Genomic DNA, 20,306 nt, shown 5'->3' with positions numbered 1-20,306 from the left:
AAATATATTTTTGTATTTATGAATATTCTTTGGAAATAAATAATTTTTCATATTTAGACAAACCTAAAGGCTTGGTTCAATTATGGCAAATAAACTGATTTATATACGTCCTGATCAATTCAAATAATCGAACTTATTTAAATCAAATAAATATTTTATTGAAGGACTGATCTATTTTCAACAAATACAGTTCTTCTGAGCCAAGTGAGGCATTTCCTTGAACGTAAAAAATATTTATTTTAATCTAGAAAATACAGCTTAAGAATTCAATTCTTTGCAACAACAATACATATGTCTGTTTAAGATAAAAATACTACTGTGAAAGAATGTTTTCGTGATGTTAAGAAATAAGATTCAAGTAAATGCACTTACTTGGTTCAAAACATATTTTTTCATGGTGTACATTAATATTCATGAACTTATTTAAAATTCCACATGCGCTTTATACTAGAACAACGACATTTTTTATTAAAGTCAATATAAAAATTAATATTTAATTCAATTTACATATGTATAAGGTCATTTGTGTATATTCATTAGACAATGTCTAATCTGCGTGATAATCAGCGGTTATTTTTCAACGTTCAGCGCTGGAGCCCAAAAATTGGTGTTGGTATTTATGAAGAGTCTAAATATGAGGAACTCTATTTACACTGTAATCTTCTGAAAAAGATTATTTTTTTGGACAAATTCATATTTTCGTGGTAACCAGAGGTTGTTTTTTTTTTACGTTAAGCGTTGGAGCCCAGAAATTAGTGTTGGTATTTTTGAAGAGCCCAAAAATCGGAAACTATCTTTACACTGTGAAATTCTAAGAAAGATTATTTTTTGACAAAATATTATGTAAGTGATAACCATAATTTTCTTTCAAACATAAAAGAGTGGGGCCCTAAAATCGGTGTTGATATTTTGAAAGAGTCCAAAATTCAGAAACCCAATTTACACTGTAAACCTCTGAAAAAACATTTTTTTTTGACAAATTCATATTTGTGTCGTAATCAGGGATTGTTTTTAAACATTAGAAAGTAGAGCCCAAAAATCGGTGTTGGTGTTTTGTAACAGCCTAAAAATCAGACACAATTTACACTGTACAATTCTGAAAAGGGTTATTTTTTGCCAAAGTCGTATCTCCGTGATTACCTGAGGTTCTTTCTGAACGAAATGATTTTGTGTCAAAAAATTGGTCTTGTTATTTTTGAATAGCCCAAAAATCAGAGACTCCAGTTACCCTATGAACTTTTTCTTATGTTCTCAACCCAGTCATAATATTAAACAACCCCAATATCCACCCCTAGAATATTTGACGAAACAGTTCGGAAGTAAACCGATATAAAATACCCAAAATGTATTCAGATTAAAAATAGTTCGAAAAATCAATTTTATTTTAGAGATAAAAAATAAAATATATGTCAGGGTACTTACAAAAAACATAATTTGTCGTGAAAGTGCAAAAACAGCTTAACTTTATTTTTTCATCACGAGCAACATACATTTTTCCCCTTTTTGCCTGAAATTATTCCTGTTTGACATTTTTAAGTGTTATGAAAAATCATTTTGGGGTAGTTCCCTCACATGAAAAATTTGTTGAAATATTTGCGAAAATCCAAATTGGTCAAAAAGAATTACTAGTGTGTTTTTACATATTTGATTAGTGAAAAGTCAATATATTTCCTGATCCAATAGTGAAAAATAAGTAATTGCTTATTGAAAATGTATAAACTTATTTAGGACTAAATACAGTCATTTTTGAAAGTTATAAACATGGAAAACGTTACAAATAGATGGAATAATATAATGTTCATATTGTAAAATTCGAAAGGTGATGTGGCATGCCTCCATTCCAAATCATTGACTTCTGATTTCTTGAGTAAATTCAATTATACAATTATACTTCTTCAGGGTCTTTATGTACTACTTTCCCATAGTTTTATGTTTTCGACTTTTAACTTGTTCGGTTGTATATTTTCCTTATTTTCCACAAAAAATCGTAATTAATTAGTCAATTTAAAAAAACCGAGTAGATAGACTGCCGGTACCAGCAACAAAGTTCTCTTCTGGTACCAACAAAAAAGTTCCCTGCCGGTACCAGCAATACATTTCTCTGCCGGTATCAGTAAAAAACACATTTTTAGCATACCGAAAGGACAGTCAAACATATTAAAGTAGGATATAGATATATTTTGTTATAAGGGGTTTCCCTTCCCCTTTCTAACGTCTCGTGGGGGTGGGAAGGCATCCCTTTGACCGGTTACAAAAATGTTTGTCAAACCCCTTCCCCTTTCAAAGGTCTCGTGGGGGAGGGAAGACACCCCTTCAACCGGTTACAGAAATAATGTTGGTCCAACCCCTTCCCCTTTCCAACGACTCTTGAGAGGAGGGAAGGCACGCCTGTGACTGGTCATAGAAATAATGTTGATCAAACCACTTCCCCTTTCCAAGATCTCGTGGGGCGGGAAGTCACCTCTTTGACCGGTCACCAAAATAATGTTGGTCAAACCCCTACCCTCTTCCAAGCTCTCATAGAGACAGGATGTCATCCCTTTAACCGGTCACAGAAATAATGTTGGTCAAACCCTTTTCCCTTTCCAAAGTCTCGCGGGGACGGAAAGGTACCCCTTTGACCGGTAACAGAAATAATGCTTATCAAACCCCTTCCCCTTTCAAAGGTCTCGTGGGGGAGGGAAGACCTCTTCAACCTGTTACAGAAATAATTTTTGTCAACCCCCTTCCCTTCTCCAACGTCTCTTGAAGGGAGGGAAGGCACCCCTATGACTGGTCATAAAAATACCACTTCCCCTTCCACTTCCTGTTGCCTCTTTCCACTTTTTTCTTTTCTTTTTTTTCCACTCTTTTCCACTTCCCCTTTCCAAGGTCTCGTGGGGGTGGGAAGTCATCCCATCGACCGGTCACCAAAATAATTTTGTTTAAACCACTCCCCTTTTCCAAGCTCTCATGAAGGCGGGAAGTCACCCCTTTAACCGTTAACAGAAATCACAATGGTCAAATACCTTTCCCTTTACAACGTCTCATGCGGGTGGGAAGGTAACCCTTTGCCCTGTTACAAAAATGGGGTGGGGAGACACCCCTTCGACCGCTTACAGAAATAATGTTGGTTAAAACTCTTCCCATTTTCAACATCTCGTGGGGCAGGAAGGCAACCCTTTGACCGGTTACAGAAATAATGTTGGTCAAACCTCTTCCCCTTTTCAATGTCTCGAGGGGTCGGCAAGACACCTCCTTGACCGGTCACATAAATCATGTCAGTCGAATCCCTTCCCCTTTGAATGTCCCGTGGGGCGCGAAGGCACCCCTTTGACCGGTCACAGAAATAATGTTGATCAAACCCCTTCCTCTTTCTAAGGTCTCCTGGATGCGGGAAGTCAGACTGATAGCAGAAATAATGTTATATACAATAATAATGAGAATATAATAATGTAATAAAAATGTTATAAAGAATGTCATAAATATGTAATAATGTAAAATAACTTTATGTAATAATGTGAAGACAGAGCATCCACTGCCAAAAAAAAACTATTTGCCCTAAATAAGTAACAACTTGAATTAGTATGTTGTACCGGTTGTACATTTTTTTAATTCTCGATAGAAATGTGTAAAATTTTATTTTCCTTTGATGGTTTTCTTACGTAAAAAAGCTCCATTGCATATTCCTCAATGAAAAATGGTTAAATCTTACTTAATTATATGGAAAACGTTAAAAATAGGAAAGTTTAATCAAACGAAGCGATGGTGATACATTTTAAACTCTATTAAACCAATAAAAAGGCCATATTAAGAAGTTCTTAACAAGACCTAGCCTTCTTTCGGCATTGATAGATTACCTTCTTATTATTTGCACAAAACTACAGAAAATAAGAATGTCTTTATATGCAACAGAATAATTGACTTTAAATTAATTAGTTCTAAATTTTCCTATTTTTTATAGAAAATTAAAATTATTTACGGGAGCGTGGACTTATGAAAAATATATTGCCTGAGAAGATTTGAATAAATAATGAATCTTTATACGAGAAAATGTAACTAAAGTATAAAGTTTTATCTCGTGTCGAAGATTAATACAATTTTTTTAATCAATTCAGCTCATTGAGGGTCTTTATTTATAAGAATTGTTATAAACAATGAAGTAAAAGAGATTATGAAGATTTAACAATTTTATTATTATTAGATATATATTTTGCAACAGTTTTAGGGAAATATTATGACACTGGTTAGTCGGGATGCTTCACAGAGAGAAGTTTACCTTTTAGCAGCAGATTTTTTTTGCTTTCAGGAGAACTAACATCGATATAAATAACAAGTTAATCTTAAAATTCTGGGAGCAATAGATTCTGTGGTAATACTGTGCAAATATGTCCATTTTCTTAAATAATAATTTGTTCTTAATGCTGCAAATTGAAACAGTTTATGCTGCAATTAAAAGGCAAGAGGCAACAAAGTTGTCTTTTGGCTCAGAGATGATTGCTAAGAACAATTTTATAAATATTTTTTATTAATAAACAAATAAATTGTTTACAAAGTTTTTTTTCAACACTGACCAGGCTTCTTAAAAAATTACGAAGATATTCGTAATCAGAAGACTTTTTTTTACCTTTTTTCTCAAACAGTAAAAAAAACTTATCTTCAAAAGAATTTGGACATTTTCAAGCAAATTTCGGGCCCAGATAATACCAATAACTGTTAAGTCACATTTGAAGTGAGTCACCTTCCGGCATCTCTGATTCGAAAAAATATGTAATCCAAAAAAATAACAAAAAGTCTTGGGGGGACTTAAATTATTTATCTGACTAATCACAGCAGTGTCTTCCCATCCAGAATATTCAACAAAAAATATTCATTTTAAATTAAAAAGATAAATCTTCAAGAACAATTAAATTACATTTTAATTAGAGAATTTAACATTTAATAAATTGGTAAATTCTCAACCAGAAGAATGCATTTTTAACCGAGAAGAATAATTTTCTATCAAAAAAAAATTTTCCAAGAAATATTTTAATTCTCAACAAAAAGTGTAATAGTTGATATTTTAACTAAGAAAGATGTAAATTAAAATAAAAAACAGTTTAGTGTAACTAAAAAATATGATTATTCAACAAAATAGTTGAAACTATAAACAAAACAAATTTATTTTGAACCAAACAGTTGCATTTTCAACTTAAAAGATGATATTTCTACCAAAAAAGTTAAATTATAAACCCAGAAATACGAATTTTGAAGCAAATAGTTTAAATTTCAAACAAAAAAATAAATTTTAGCTAAAATTACGAATCTTCAACAAAAGGAAAAAACTTTAAAAAAAAAAGTTCATCCAATTAGTTGAACTTTCAACCAGAAATATTTAGATTTTTCTTATCGGGTTTTTATTACTTCCATTTGCATTTAAGCGACATACGAAAAACTGGGGAAAGGGGTAACGTTTCTTAAATACAGGGAAAAAGAAGGATCTAAAAAAAAGAGAAACACCAACTGTAATCTTGGTGTTATACTTTTACCACATATATGAAATATATCAAAAATCTGTTTGAATTTCATCAATAATCTTAAAATAATTATATTTATATAACCGTAAAGGAAAATGAACCAATAAACTTTTAAAAGAAATATCCATTCGAAATTTGTATTTTCTATTTAAGCAATTCAAAGTTTAATATGGTTAAATTTTGTCTTTCTTGACTAAAAGCATTTTTTTGTTTAAAAATTAAACTATTAGGTTGAAGATTCGTCTTTTTTTATTTGAAAATTAATCTGTCTTCTTTTGGAATTCCACTATTTGGTGGAAAATTCATGTTTTTCTGAAAACTAATGTTTTTTGGCTGAGGATTCAACTACGTTATTTAGAATGACTTTTTAAATTAAAAATTAATCCTTTGACTTGAAAATTTATATCTTTGGCTCACAGTGTCAATTTAACGTTAAAAAATGTTCTTTTTTGGTACCAAAATTGATCTTCTTGGCAGAACTTCATATATTTTATTAAAAATTCATATTTTCGTATTGAAATTAAAGTCCTTTTGTATATAATTATGTGAGAGAGAAGTGTCTTCGCAACTTTCAAAATATAAAGGTTTTAACATACTTAAATGTTTCTACTCTTCGAATTTTGAAATTCCAGTTACTGGATAAACTATCTGAAATTTTCCAAACAAAAAGAATACATTTATATTTTATATCGATGAGAAAATCCTATTTTCAAAATAAATTTAAGAAGCTATATAAATTGTCTTAACCGTTTTTTCTCATTTTTGTAATTTAGAAACTTGTTTACTTTAAAAATGTAAAATTCTAATGCCAGAAATTTTAGTGTTCTCATAACTGAAAATAAAACACGTATCCCGCGTTTGCTATTTGTCCTTCTCTAAAAAACAGATGCGTCACGAAAACATCGAAAGTGTTTTTGTCGCTTTTCCTCAAAGCGGATTGGGCAATTTGAAAATTAAAATTTGTATTTGACACGAGTAAAATTAAACTTATTGTCAAATATCAATCAAAAACAGTATTTTAAAACAAGTGAAAGATTACAATTTTTCAATACGATCGCTGATTTATTTAAATTGAGATTTTTTTAAATACTAAAACTGACCCCAAAGGATCAATTATACAAGTTCTTGTTTAACTTAATTTAATTTTAAAAAAATATCATTAATATGCGAACGCTGGTTATTTTAATATTTTCAAAGCTTAGACTTGCGAAACTCTTTTAAGATTTTGTTTACCATTTGATCAGTAAGTTTATGATTAATTTAGTATTTTTGTTAAAAAAAATGAATGCAATAAAATATTTTAAAATCCAAAATTTTTCCCTGAATTTTCCTTGACAAATTTGTTATGTTCTCTGAACGTTATATTTTTCCTTTTATGTATAAAAAAAACCTCGCACCTAGTAGATCAGTAATGTTAAGCTAAATATAATATATACACGTTAAATACATACATAATAAAATACATCAAGTTTCTATAACATATTTGAGTTCTTATTTCAAAAACCGCAGCTTAGAACCAAAGCTAGATTACTTACATTTCCAGTTCAAATCATTAATTTCCAACCAAGAAAAAGGGAATTCTTAACAAAATATGTAGTTATATTTCTAGACAAAGTTATGAATCTCCGAGAAAAAATAGATTCTCAAAGAAAAATAAATAACTTCATATTGCATTTAAAAAAATAGAATCGAAAACGGTTAAATTAAACTAAAATATACGAATTTTCCACAAATTATTGTAACCTTAGCAAAACAGACTAAGGTTTCAACCAAATAGAGGCATTTTTTACATAATAAGTGAAATTTCAACTAAACAGATCATTTTTTCAGGTAAAATGTAATAGCTACACTTTTAGACCGAAAATTAATTTTGAAAAAGAAATCAACAAAAAAGTTCGATTAGTAATCAAAGAAATGAAGTTTCAATTAAGATGATGAACCTTGAGCCAAAAAATGAATTTTCTTTTTTTTTAATACAACAAAATTGATAAATTTAAAAAAAATACTTGAATTTTTTTAACTGAAAAGGTTCAATTTTGAGCCAAAGCTGAAATAATTACATTTCCAGTTAATTAATTAATTTTCAACCAAAAAAAGGAAGTTTTCAACAAAACCGTTAAATTTTCGACCAAAGTGATTAATCTCGGATAACAAACTTTTTAAAAAAACTTTTCAAATAAACCAAAAAATACAATTTCCAAAATAATTTATTTAACCTTAACCAAAACACTAATTTTCAATAAAGAAGAGATATTTTTAACAAAATAAATAATTTTCCAACTAAAAAGACCATTTTAAGAGAATAGTTGATTTTTTAACTCAAAAAGATTGCCTTTGAATTAAAACTGAAATAATTACACTTTCAGTCAAAATAATTAATTTTCAAAGAAATTGATTAATCTCCAATGAAAAAACTAACGCTAAACGAAAAATGTATTATTTGATATTTCAAACAAAAATTTAATAAATTACGGTTCAGTTTGGTCAAAAAATGCAAAAAATACCAACCCTTAACAAATGGCTAGGCTTTCAAATTGAGGGAGACTATGTCAAGTTTATAATTTCATAATATGACCTTTCTGTTATTTCAATATAGTTAGCAATGTCGCACCAACACGCTATTGTATTAAACATTGTTAATTTTCACGGTTTATAAATTTAAGTAATGGCCAAGTAGGAGATATTAAAATTTTTTTATTTTAATTCAAAATTGTTTGATTCTATTAATAAACGTTGGATATTTAACAAGTTTGAGAGTTTAGCCTTGAATGTTAATGTTCAAGGAAAATAAAAAATTTTTGGTCTGGAAAAAATTAGGAAATTTAAAAAATGAATTTCCTTGGTAAATCTGATATTACATTCTTGTCAGTCATTTATTTGCCTTGTACTTATATTTTTGGCAGTGGATGCTCTCTCGGTGCCGGCAACAAACTTCTTTGTCTTTACCGACAAAAGCTTTGCCTGTCGGTAACGATCCCCACCATTTCATTCCAAATCCGAAAAAAGAAATTCCCAAATTTTTATTTTTTTTATTTTAACAAGTGAAGGTTTTAACTTGAAGTTTCTCTTGTAAAAAATCACTTTTTTCAGTTTTTATAATAATTTTTTAGGGTTTAAAAAAATGTAACGGGAAATTATAGGAGCTTGTAGAGAATTACCCAATGAAGAATTTCATGTTTCAGACATATGGGGTTTACACCCCTAATATACCCCCACGGGTACCTGAAAACTACCCTGAAAACAAAGTGTCGATACTTCATGACATCGATCTTTTAAGCACTATATTCTGGTATCTTTTCACTTAAAATTATAAATATTGATCTAGTGGAATATTTATTATCATTGGTTAATTAATTTTTAATTATTTAAACAAATGGAATTTGTTTAATTTTGTTTTCAACAGTTTTTTTCCTTAAAATTATTAGTATTAGTCTAGTGAAATATTTAATAACATTGGTTCATTAATTTTTAATTGTTTAAACAAATGGAAGTTGTTTAAATAATTTTTCTTTAATTCGTTCCTTTCTGTAAAAATTATTACTATTAGTATAATGGAATATTTATTTTTATTTGTATTTATTTTTTCATTTATATTGATTAATTTGCATTCATTTACAACTATTTAAACAAATGGAATTTGTTTAAATACTTTCGTCTACAATTTTTTAAAAATAAAAAAGATTAATAAGGGTCTACTGAAATATTTGTCAATAGTGGTTCATTATTTTTTAATGATGTAATTAAACAAGTTTCATTGGCTTCAAACGTTGGTTTTTGTAATAATAATTTTTATTTAAACAAATTATTAAAAAACCAAATAATGTTATTGAATATTTAACTAGGGTAATATTACTTATTTTTAATTACAACATTATTTAAATAAATTCCATTTGTTTGAGCAATTAAAAATTAATTAATCAATCATAATAAATATTCCACTAGACCAATATTTATAATTTTAAGTAAAAGAAATTCGAGAATACAGTGTTCAAAAGGTCGATTTCATGAAGAATTGGCATTTTTGGTTTTAAGGGTAGTTTTCAGGTAGTCATGTTGGTTAATTCTTAACAGGCCCCCATACTTTTCTTTCCCATTTTTTCAATCCCAACAAAATTATTCTAAAAACTCAAAAAAGTGATTTTTCCCCATGCATTTTACATGGAAAATTTCATCTCAAAACCGGCAACTATTAAAATAAAAAAAATAAAATTAGGGAATTTCTTTTTTCGGATTTGGAATAAAATGGAGGGGATCGTTGCCCTTAAGCATACAGAAAATCTTTGCATGTACTTTTGGACCACTCTATTGCACATTATTAAATTTTCATTGCAATCTTTCTGAAATTTTTATTACATTATTACATTGTTATTAATATCTGCGACCAGCCTTTACCATTATTTGAGTACCCAGTCGGACCCAGCCTGCCCGCCGTTAGCAGATGTTGAAAAGCAATAGGGGTTTGAGTAACATTATTTCTGTCACCCGTCGAATAGAGATTTCCGCCCCGACGGGACGTTGGAAAGTGGTAGGTGTTTGGATACCATTATTTCTGTGACAAGTAGAAGGGGTACCCTAACGCCCCAATGGCATGTTGTAAAATGTAAAGGGTTAGGGGTTTTATTCACATTATTTCTTGACCAGTCGAATTTGTCACTTCCCGACCTCACTATAGGTTGGAAAGGGGTAGGAGTTCGACCTGCATTATTGTTGTGACTAGTTGAACCCACCACCACGAGACATTGGAAAGGGGTAGGGGTTTCATTACCTTTATTTCTATGACCAGTTGAAATAGTGTCTTCCGAAACCCACCATACTTTGCAAAGGGGACAGGGTTTGACCAGCATTATTTTTGTGACTATTCGAAGGTGTGCTTTCCCACCGCCCCGATGCGTTGTAAAGGGGTACGAGTTTGATTAACATTATTTCTGTGACCAGTCTAAGAGGTGCCCTTCCACCCCCACGAGACTTTCGAAAGGGTTAGGGTTTAGGGTTACCGACAGGAAACTTTTTTGCCATTGCCGGCAACCATTGGTTTGTTTAAAATTCAAGTATTCTTTTAAATACTCATATTTTATAGTAGAAACCCAGGCGGCAAAATTATATATAGTTTATATATAGTGGGAAGTTTTATATATAATACTCATTTGTTTTATACAAAAAATGTATGAAACATATCATACTTCAAACTATATATAAACTATATATAATATTTTCGCCTGAAAAAGTAATGCTTTTTCTTCGTTTTAAATAAATAAATAATTTTGAAAATTTTTAATTTGTATGTAAAATATCATTTTTATTCCTTTTATAACAGATCCTGTTTTGAAAATATTGCAGGAATAAAATGCTACTGTTTAAATATTGTTGGTCAGGGCAAATTAAAAATAGGTCAAGCAAAAATTAGGGTATTTTTAAAAAGAAGTTTTCACTCTGAAATATTTTTAACATATTTTTTTTAATCAGGCACTATGGGAATAGTATCAAATTGAGTGCCTAAAGAATATTATTTCTATAGTAGTATATTCAAGTAATTGAATAAAATTATAAACAATATTATTCAAGTAGTCAAGATATTTTCTAATTCAATAGTGACCGATTAGTTTATCAGTAAAAAAAAAGATAAGGTACTGTATATGGCATAATAATTAGGAAAAAGTTATTCAAATTGAAAACTTGAGAAATAAAAAACTTTTTATAAGACGACGTGATGTTGAGAAATTGTTGACTCTATTCTCTGTTGACGCCTTCGATACAATAAGAACATCATGTTGTGAAATAGTAAACGCGAGATAGCCTCTCTCCGATTATAGCCTTCTCATTTTTTTCATAAAGATAAGAAAAAATAATTTTTCCAATCATTATATTACAAGAAACAGGTGGGTTGCAAATGAATAAAATTAAATAATTAGACTTAATTAAAGTTCTGCTTCCGCATTTCAAAATTTGATTCGGCTGTTCTCTCCAGATATTAATCAGTGAAAATTACACTGATTGAAATAGTAGTTAGACAATTCACTGATTAATCAGTGATTTCGGACCTATTCACTAATAAGTTCAGTAACACCAAAGTAAATTTTTTGAAGCATAACCTCTTAATGTTTAAGTTAAGCGTTGCTGTTACTCTTTTACTTAAGTAGTAAGAAGAATTCCTTAATGAAATAAATTTTTTAATTATCGGGATGTAAGTCTGCTGAATTAACTGCGGCAAAAATATACTCTTAACTCTTATAGGAAGGACTTACTTAACAGGTGTGCACATGACAGTGCAATCTTGATATTAAAGTAATTTGTGGGTTGTTAGTAATTTAAAAGCATCGAAACTTTCTACCTTTTTAAATATTTGATCATATTTATAGGTTTTAAGTTTTTACTATGATTCTTTAATTGAATGTACTAAAGTATTATTTTATTATGATTGCTAAATTGACATGGTGCAGTGCTGCCAGCCCTCAAGAGTGATTATTTCACTAAATCAATCTAGGGCTGCAAATTTTCCAGTAAATAAATAAAAACTGACTTTTTTTTAATTGAAAAAACCATGTTTTTTCACATTCAACTCGCCGTAAGTAATTCGTTTATTAACTAATTAACCAATTTCTTTTTGAGTTTTATTCGTTATTTTATTATGATTGCTAAATTGACATAGTGCAGTGCTGCCAGCCCTCAAGAGTGATTATTTCATTAAATCAATCTAGGGCTGTAAATTTTCCAGTAAATAAATAAAAACTGACTTTTTTTTAATTGAAAAAACCACGTTTTTTCGCATTCAACTTGCCGTAAGTAATTCGTTTATTAACTAATTAACAAATTTCTTTTTGAGTTTTATTCGTGACACTCTAGCGGAGGCTACAGTGTCCAAAAAGGGTCAAAAGTTAATTTATAATGTTTTTTTCCACGTTTGATCCTTAAGCGTAAGAATTGCCTTCTTAGTTTGGTGGGGGAAGAATTGTTAACCCACTCATGCAAAAATGGGTTGACCTTCTTCAAACACCTTCAACAGAAACATTGGAGGAGAAAATAATCAGAATGGAGGAAATAGATAGCAGGAGGAGGGTTGAAGTCGAAAGGGAAATGAAGAAGGAAATAAAAAATATTAGAAAAAGAACATTTTTGGAAGAAAGGGTAAAAATTTTTGACGAATTTGGGTCAAAAAGAGGGCATCCACGAATTAAAAAACTGGCAGAGAAAAAAATACTTTTTTATGGATTGCTAACAATAGAAGAAAGAAGGAAGGGATTAAGAGAGAATAAACATAGGTAGCGGAGGAAATAAGGAGACGAAAAGATGAGCAAATAGCAAAATTAAAAGATACACTAAAAAGAATAAAAATCCAACAAGGAAAAGAAAAGGAAGAAAAAGAACTAGAAGAAATGAAAAGACTTCTAAAATATTGACAGGAGAGGTATATAAAGGATGCAACAAGGACAAGAAGAGAAGAGCAGTTAGAGAAAGACAGAATAAGAAGAAAGGAAGAACAGGAGGAGAAAGTAAGAAGAAGGAAAGAAATAAAAAAAAGCCATGAAAAAAGCCGAGGAAAATAAAAAGGAGCTACGACCCATTAGAGAAGAAAAGGAAGAGTCATCGGCAGACTAGGACACGGACGTCTAAACTAAAATAAAAAACTTACTTTACTTTTCCACATACACAACAGAAAAATTTATTTTTGACCCTTTACAAACACAACATAAATGATAGTTTTACTCTTTATAAACATCACAGAGATAAACAAGTTTTGGAATTTGATTTAATAATCTGATTGAATTTCGATAAAGAAATAGCTTTCATAATAATACAAAGAATTTTTTCTAATAAAAATGAATACGGCTATAAGAGGCCAAGATTGATTTAAAATTCAAGATAAAAGTAGAATTTAGATATAAGTTAATTTTCAGGAGAGAAGAATCACAGAAAGCGGAGCTTGAAAAAGATACTTATCTGAATTGATAACACTAAAAATTTTGAAAAAAAATATATTAAGATAAGAAATTTGGAAAAAATATATTTCAAATAAAAAGTGTAGATTTTACATGTTTTTGAAATAAAATAAGAAAAAAGATATCAAGAAAAGAATAAAAATTCTGTTTTTTATATTTGTTTTTGTTCAAAAAGTAGGATGTGTTAAATTATGTTTCAGCTTATAAGAAGATGATGAAAAAAATAAAGATGTGGCAGTGCAGGCATTGCGAGAGGATAGTTCCAGTACAACTTTACATTCTTCACGATACGTACTGTGGAAAGATGTGGAACAGGACAAAAAACCACCACAATGTTTCTGATTCGACAAGGTTCAAATACATGAAAGGAGGCTGCTGGACAAAGGCTAATCAAGAGTTCAAGAAAATAATAAAAATATTCCTAAGGAAGGAGGAATGGACAGAACTTAAACACAGAGAAAAAACACAAAATATACAAGAAAAGAAAAACAAAGAAGAAGGTGATGAATATTTTCAGCTGGACTTAACAGAGGAATAATTTGACCTAACCCTCAACGACAAAATCGAGTAGAATGAAGAATTATTGAAAGAATAAAGGTTGTCCCAAACAGAGGCCACCTCGCCACTAGACGACCTTCTCTTCGATATCAACCACTTCCAGTGTCTTAACATCATCGCCCGCTCTTAGCTTAGCCGCCAGGTTCGGGCTATTGAGACCAGCTACATTCCTCTCCCTTAATTTGCAAGATCCCTCACATATCTTTATGGCGAGTTGATGCATTCGTCTTTTGGTCTTATGATCAAAAGTTGCTTTTGTTTTACGGTTCGCATCGACCAAAGCTCTCGCTGCAGAGTCAGAAAGCATCGCTCTTCCTCTATCGGCTGCCTGCCCGCAGTTGGTCTGAGTGTCGCTTCTCTTTCTTTGTTGCCGGTTTGTTCTAGCTGTGGTAGAGTAGGCGTTCCGATTACAGAGCTTCTTTTTTTAGTAGTTCGGCATGGTTTAACAGACATTGATGCAAAAATTGTAATAGCTCCGGGTGTTTCTCGCACCACAGAGCATGCAGTCGTGCCATGTAACCCCGTTCAGGAGCTGCACTCGCATCGTAGTAATCTAGCAAGTCGCGATTTAGTCGCTCTGTCCACCTAAAGGCAAAAAACAAAGTCCACTGTGTTTGATGTGGTCATTGTTGTTTCCACGAGAAGCTAGGAAAAGGGGTTCGTCCATCCTTGTAGAGCCCCGCAAGCAAGGATAAGGCTGCGTACTCTGAGAGGTAATCGTAGTAAGAGTAATCGTTCTAGACACCTCACCTAGGTTCCATTCAGCTTTCGGCACGATTTTCACATCTGCGCTTGGGGGTTAGTTCCTTTGGGACCATCCCTGGACAATTGCCCGCGACTGCCTATTCATTTTTGTAAACATATTCAGCAGAAACTCTTGGTACAGGGATCCTCTATCAATACTAATTAAAAAGTACAACTTCAGAGCTGAGATTTATTCAGAGCATGTGTGAACTGTGCGGGAAAGGGGATGCAAAAGTTGAGCACTAGTTGGAGGGGTTTGAACAGGTGGAAAGGAGTGCGATAAGCATCGAGGTATTGTTGCATGAAAGGAGGGACAAAAGGGCAGTGGCATGGGTCAAGAGGGTGTTGGGTAAGATGGAGAAAAAAAGAAGGAAGGAGGAAGAAGAATGAAGAAGGAAAGATTTAAATAGGAGAGGAAGTAGATGTAAGAAAAATGTAAATATTGTAAATAATAGTTAAGTATTAGGTGTTAGCCGCGGAGACAGAAACTCGTAATGCGAGGCATAGCGACAAAAGAGCGAAATGCGTGCGAGGCGCAGCGAGAGAGGTTAGGCTATTGAAGCGAGCGGATTAGTTGTAAGATGTTGATGGAGGGTACTTTGTGAAACATAGTTGTAAGGAAATTCTCTACAAAATGAAAGCGCAGGCCGAAAAATAAAAGTTTATCTATCTATCTTAGTATGGCTAGATCTTCCAAAAACCCATTAGGGTGTCCTCAATTTCAGTTAAAAACATAAATTCCTTGAAGAAAATATATTATGAACACCTGGAATACCGAATTTACTTCTTAGAATGACGAGTCTTTGGAAAAATGGTCAGTGCGACTTACATTTCTAGTCTGGATGCAACTTTCTTAGAGAAGATATATTTTGAACACCTGGACAACCATATTTATTTCTAAGAACGACAAGACCTTGGAGAGGCGGTCGCAGAATGTTAAGTTTCTATTATGAACAAAACATCATCCACAAGGCTGTATTCTGGACTCCTGGACTACCAGTTTTACTTGGAAAAACGGTCGCAGAATCTTATATTTCTATTGCGGACACACCTTTCTCGGGGATGATGTATTTTGAATACTTGGACTATCTGGTTTACTTCTTAGAATGACGAGTTCTTGGAAAATTGGTCAGGGTGAATAAAATTTCATTTCTGAATGCACATCGAGATATTCGAAAAATCACCAGGTTGAATTCTATTTTAGTTAACCGTGAAAAATGTTTAAAGTAAGAAACAGAATTCTGTTAAAAAGTGTAGCATCAGGACTTTGAATTTGCATAATTAATTTGCAGCCCATTGATCCATTGTATATGAAAAAATTATAAGTCTTCTTAACATTGTGCAAGCAATCAGAAGCGACGTCTAATTAAATTTACCATTTTTCACGCTTTTTATGTTTTTAACTTTCAGAAATTATTATACGAAGTCCCAAATAAGTTTATATTTTTTTACTAAACAGTTGGTTGTTTTCACTATTAAATTAGAAAATATCTTGACTAATCGAATTATAAATTTTTTTCAATCTTTAGTGGCCTAATTTTCGCCAATCAAGTTTGTAACATTTCTTTAGTAATTAGTTCAATTGTAGCAATTTTGATTAAGAGAGGTAATACAATATCATTGGTTTAACGCAACGCTATAAAATAAAAATACACCTGTCGCTTGACTCAGTTGTACCGCCCATCCATTCTAATCAAAAACTAACAATAAATATAATTATTCTATTAGTGAGCATTTCACTGTTGATGCAACATAGGATGTAAACATACTGATTATTTTCAAAAACACTAAATGAATGTATAAATCAATAAATGATTTTGGTGATTGTTGTTTAATTTGCTCGCTGAAATATTCGAATTTGACAGCAATAATCTGACGAATAAGCATTTCGCTAGGAGACTGAACTTTCGCTCTCAAAATGTATATTTATGTGTCTCAGCTATTAGAAGATTTAAAAACTTTTCGACATCCGTAGCTTGCCTTTTTATTTGTCGTAAACATTCACTGGCACAAACAACAATTTGCTTTAATTCTCGAAAAGTAGTTTTCTGCATCACAATAGTTGGTCTATACTCTTTGTGCCATTTTTTTCACCGAATCCCGTGGTGGTTTCCTCTTTATCTTCAGGGACATTAAAGACGATTGCCTTTCTGCCGTTTGAAGTGCTGAAGATAATGCTGAATTTCCCCAATTCCACAGGATCAGATACCCGTATCCAGTCTCAAAGAAGGCTGATATATAGTGAATGCTATTTAACAAGCATCCCCAAGATGTTGAGTCAAGGAGCAGGTACCTTTCAGAATAATTTTTATTTATGTACATTTTCTACACATTTTACGTTTTCATCAAGAAAACCTACACGAGTGGATACGATGTTCCTGATATATTTGATTTATATTTTTTGAAAGTTGTACATTTAGTATAGAAAGCAAGAAGTAATTTTTAATAATAGCAACAGTAATGTAAAATTTCTAAGAATAATTTCAATTCAGGGCAATTATTACCACGTGTCACATTTTCATACAGAAAGCTTAGACAAATAAATACGATATTCCTAATATTTTTTACTTATATTTTGTTCAAGGTTCACATTTTTTATAAAAGAGTAATTTTCATTTAGGGGAATTTTCTTCAGGTAAGACAGATGTATTATAGATTTATTTATTCGATTCACAATAGACAATAGAGAAAATTGTAAAATTTTCTGGGTATCACGAAAAAATTATTTTTTAGCAGTAACAAGCCAGATTTTTGTTTATTTTCGGAATAATTTTGTTTGTTTGTCGCAAGTTTAAAAATATTGTTCTTCATTCAAAGTTTTTCTTGAATGATATATGGAGAGCTATTCTTGTAAAATGCAGAATTTATATTCTAAAATATTCTGTAAAATGATAAAACGAAATTTCATTTGTGTAGTAATATCCCTCTACTACAAATAATCTCAGTTCAAATTTTTTTTTTAAACATAATGCTTAGTTTTGAATTGAAAATTTTCCAGACTGGTATTCGGGGCAACATTTCCGCTTTTTATTTGAGCGAAAATTCACAAAAATTTTTCATTTGAACATTGTTGACATAAGAAAATATGTTTGAAAATAATTTTCTGTTTTGAAAATATTGTCACTCCAGTGAAATATTAATGTTATAGAAACTAGATTCAATTTTAGGATCAATAAGGAAAACATTGGTTTCATGCAAAAGTGTCCTCTTGATAATAGTTTATGCTCAAAAGAATTTTTCAGTTTCTATATATTAAATTTTGTGACATTTTTTACATTGTTTTTCATTTGGAAATTTTTGGGGAATAATATGGGTGAAAGCAGATACATTTTGAATCTTGAAAGAAGAACTAAAAGTTGAAACAGTACGACATTATTTACATGTAGAAAATAATGTTCAGTAATCTTTGTAGTAAACTGTGAAAGAAGCAAATATTGTTATTTCATTCATTTTCTTAATTCATTTGCTTAAGATATTACGGTTTGGTATGAAGTGTCAAGAAGTTTCCTTTCATAAAGTGTTAAATCAATTTTATAGTAAAGTACTCGTTTAAGCTTTTAGAATGATGTTTAATACTAATCATATGTTTGTATATTTTTCGAATAGTTCATCTGTCCTTTCAAAGTGATTAAAGTTTTTAAAAATAATAAAATTTTGAAAATTGGTAAAATTTTAAAAAACAGTGAGATTGAAAATTATTTGAGAATTTGACAAAGTTTTGGAAAAAAGTAAAATTTTGAAATTCGAATTTTTTTTTAATTTTGCTAAGTTCCTAGAGTATAGAACTAAAGTTGATAAATTTTTTGAAAATTAGTAAAATTTTGAAATTCGAAAAAAAATTCAGAAAATAATAAAATTTTGAAAATTAGTAAAGTTGATTAAGTTTTTGAAGATCAGTAAAATTTTGAAACTTTTTAATTAAAAAAAATGAAAAGTAGGAAAATAGGAAAATTTTCAAAATTAGTAGAGTTAATAAAGTTTTTGAAAATTTTTGAAATTTTTGAAATTAAAAGATGGTAAAATTTCGAAAATTAGTAAAGTTGATAAAGTTGATGAAAATTAGTAAAATTTTGAAATTTAAAAAAATTGAAAGATATGAAAATTTTCAAAATCAGTAAAGTTGATAAAGTTTTTGAAAATTCGTAAAATTTTTGAAATTTTGAAAATTGGTAAAATTTTGAAAATTACTTTAGTTGATAAAGTTTTTGAAAATTAGTAAAATTCTGAAAATTGCTTCAGTTGATAAAGTTTTTGAAAATGAGTAAAATTTTGAATCTCAAAAAAATGTTGAAAGTTTTGTAATTTTCTAGGGTACAGGTCAACCCCCAATCGAAATTCTTCAGAGTACCTGTCGTGGCGCACCAACACTCCAAATTTTCCATTGTACCTGTCATGGCGGATTTCCCACGACTTTAAAGGAACATTTTTTTTCGTAGACATGCTTGATTATTTATTGAATTTTTAAGTATGCTCTTCTCGTCAACAAGTACATAGATTCATCCTTTTAGTGACAGTTACACGGCCCGTTTTCACTTAAGAAGAGCAAACTTGGGTACTTTACAAAGAATTTAGAAACCTTTGTTAAAATTTTTGGAGAGGTTTTTCTGGAATAAATGAAGATCAAAGGACACTATGTTATTTTTTTACGATTTTTGTGACAGGCTTTTAAATTTCTCCAACGAGAATTTTTTGGATTAGTGGGAGAAAACGGTTCACCCAGTATGTGTTTTTGCCCCATATGGTGGGGATAGACAAAGGTCCAAGTATGTATAAAAGCAGATGAGAGCTCTACACAGCATTCAGTAGAGTTTCAATCTTGAGACCAATTGCCGCAAAATGTCTGAGAACAAACCAACTCACGCTGCTACTGCTGATATCCAAGCTATTGCAGCCAAGGATTCATATACAGCCTCAATGGACATACCAGGTGTATGATCTGCATTGAAACATCGCTTACCTGAGCTACCTGCTCCTCGACTCGACATGTTGGGGATGCTTGTTAAATAGCATTCACTATATATCAGCCTTATTTGAGACTGGATACGGGTATCTGGAACCTGTGGAATTGGGGAAATTCAGCATTATCTTCAGCACTTCCAACGGCAGAAAGGCAATCGTCTTTAATGTCCCTGAAGATAAAGACGAAACCACCACGGGATTCGGTGAAAAAAAAATGGCACAAAGAGTATAGACCAACTATTGTGATGCAGAAAACTACTTTTCGAGGATTAAAGCAAATTGTTGTTTGTGCCAGTGAATGTTTACGACAAATAAAAAGGCAAGCTACGGATGTCGAAAAGTTTTTAAATCTTCTAATAGCTGAGACACATAAATATACATTTTGAGAGCGAAAGTTCAGTCTCCTAGCGAAATGCTTATTCCTCAGATTATTGCGTCAAATTAGAATATTTCAGCGAGCAAATTAAACAACAATTACCAAAATCATTTATTGATTTATACATTCATTTAGTGTTTTTGAAAATAATCAGTATGTTTACATCCTATGTTGCAGCAACAGTGAAATGCTCACTAATAGAATAATAGTACAGATCACCCCCCACTTCAAATTTCCCAT

Source organism: Belonocnema kinseyi, chromosome 7 (genome assembly GCF_010883055.1).
Source record: "Belonocnema kinseyi isolate 2016_QV_RU_SX_M_011 chromosome 7, B_treatae_v1, whole genome shotgun sequence".
Taxonomy (NCBI): Eukaryota; Metazoa; Arthropoda; class Insecta; order Hymenoptera; family Cynipidae; genus Belonocnema; species Belonocnema kinseyi.
The sequence above is the reverse complement of the archived record's forward strand: the minus strand, read 5'-3'. Positions refer to the sequence as shown.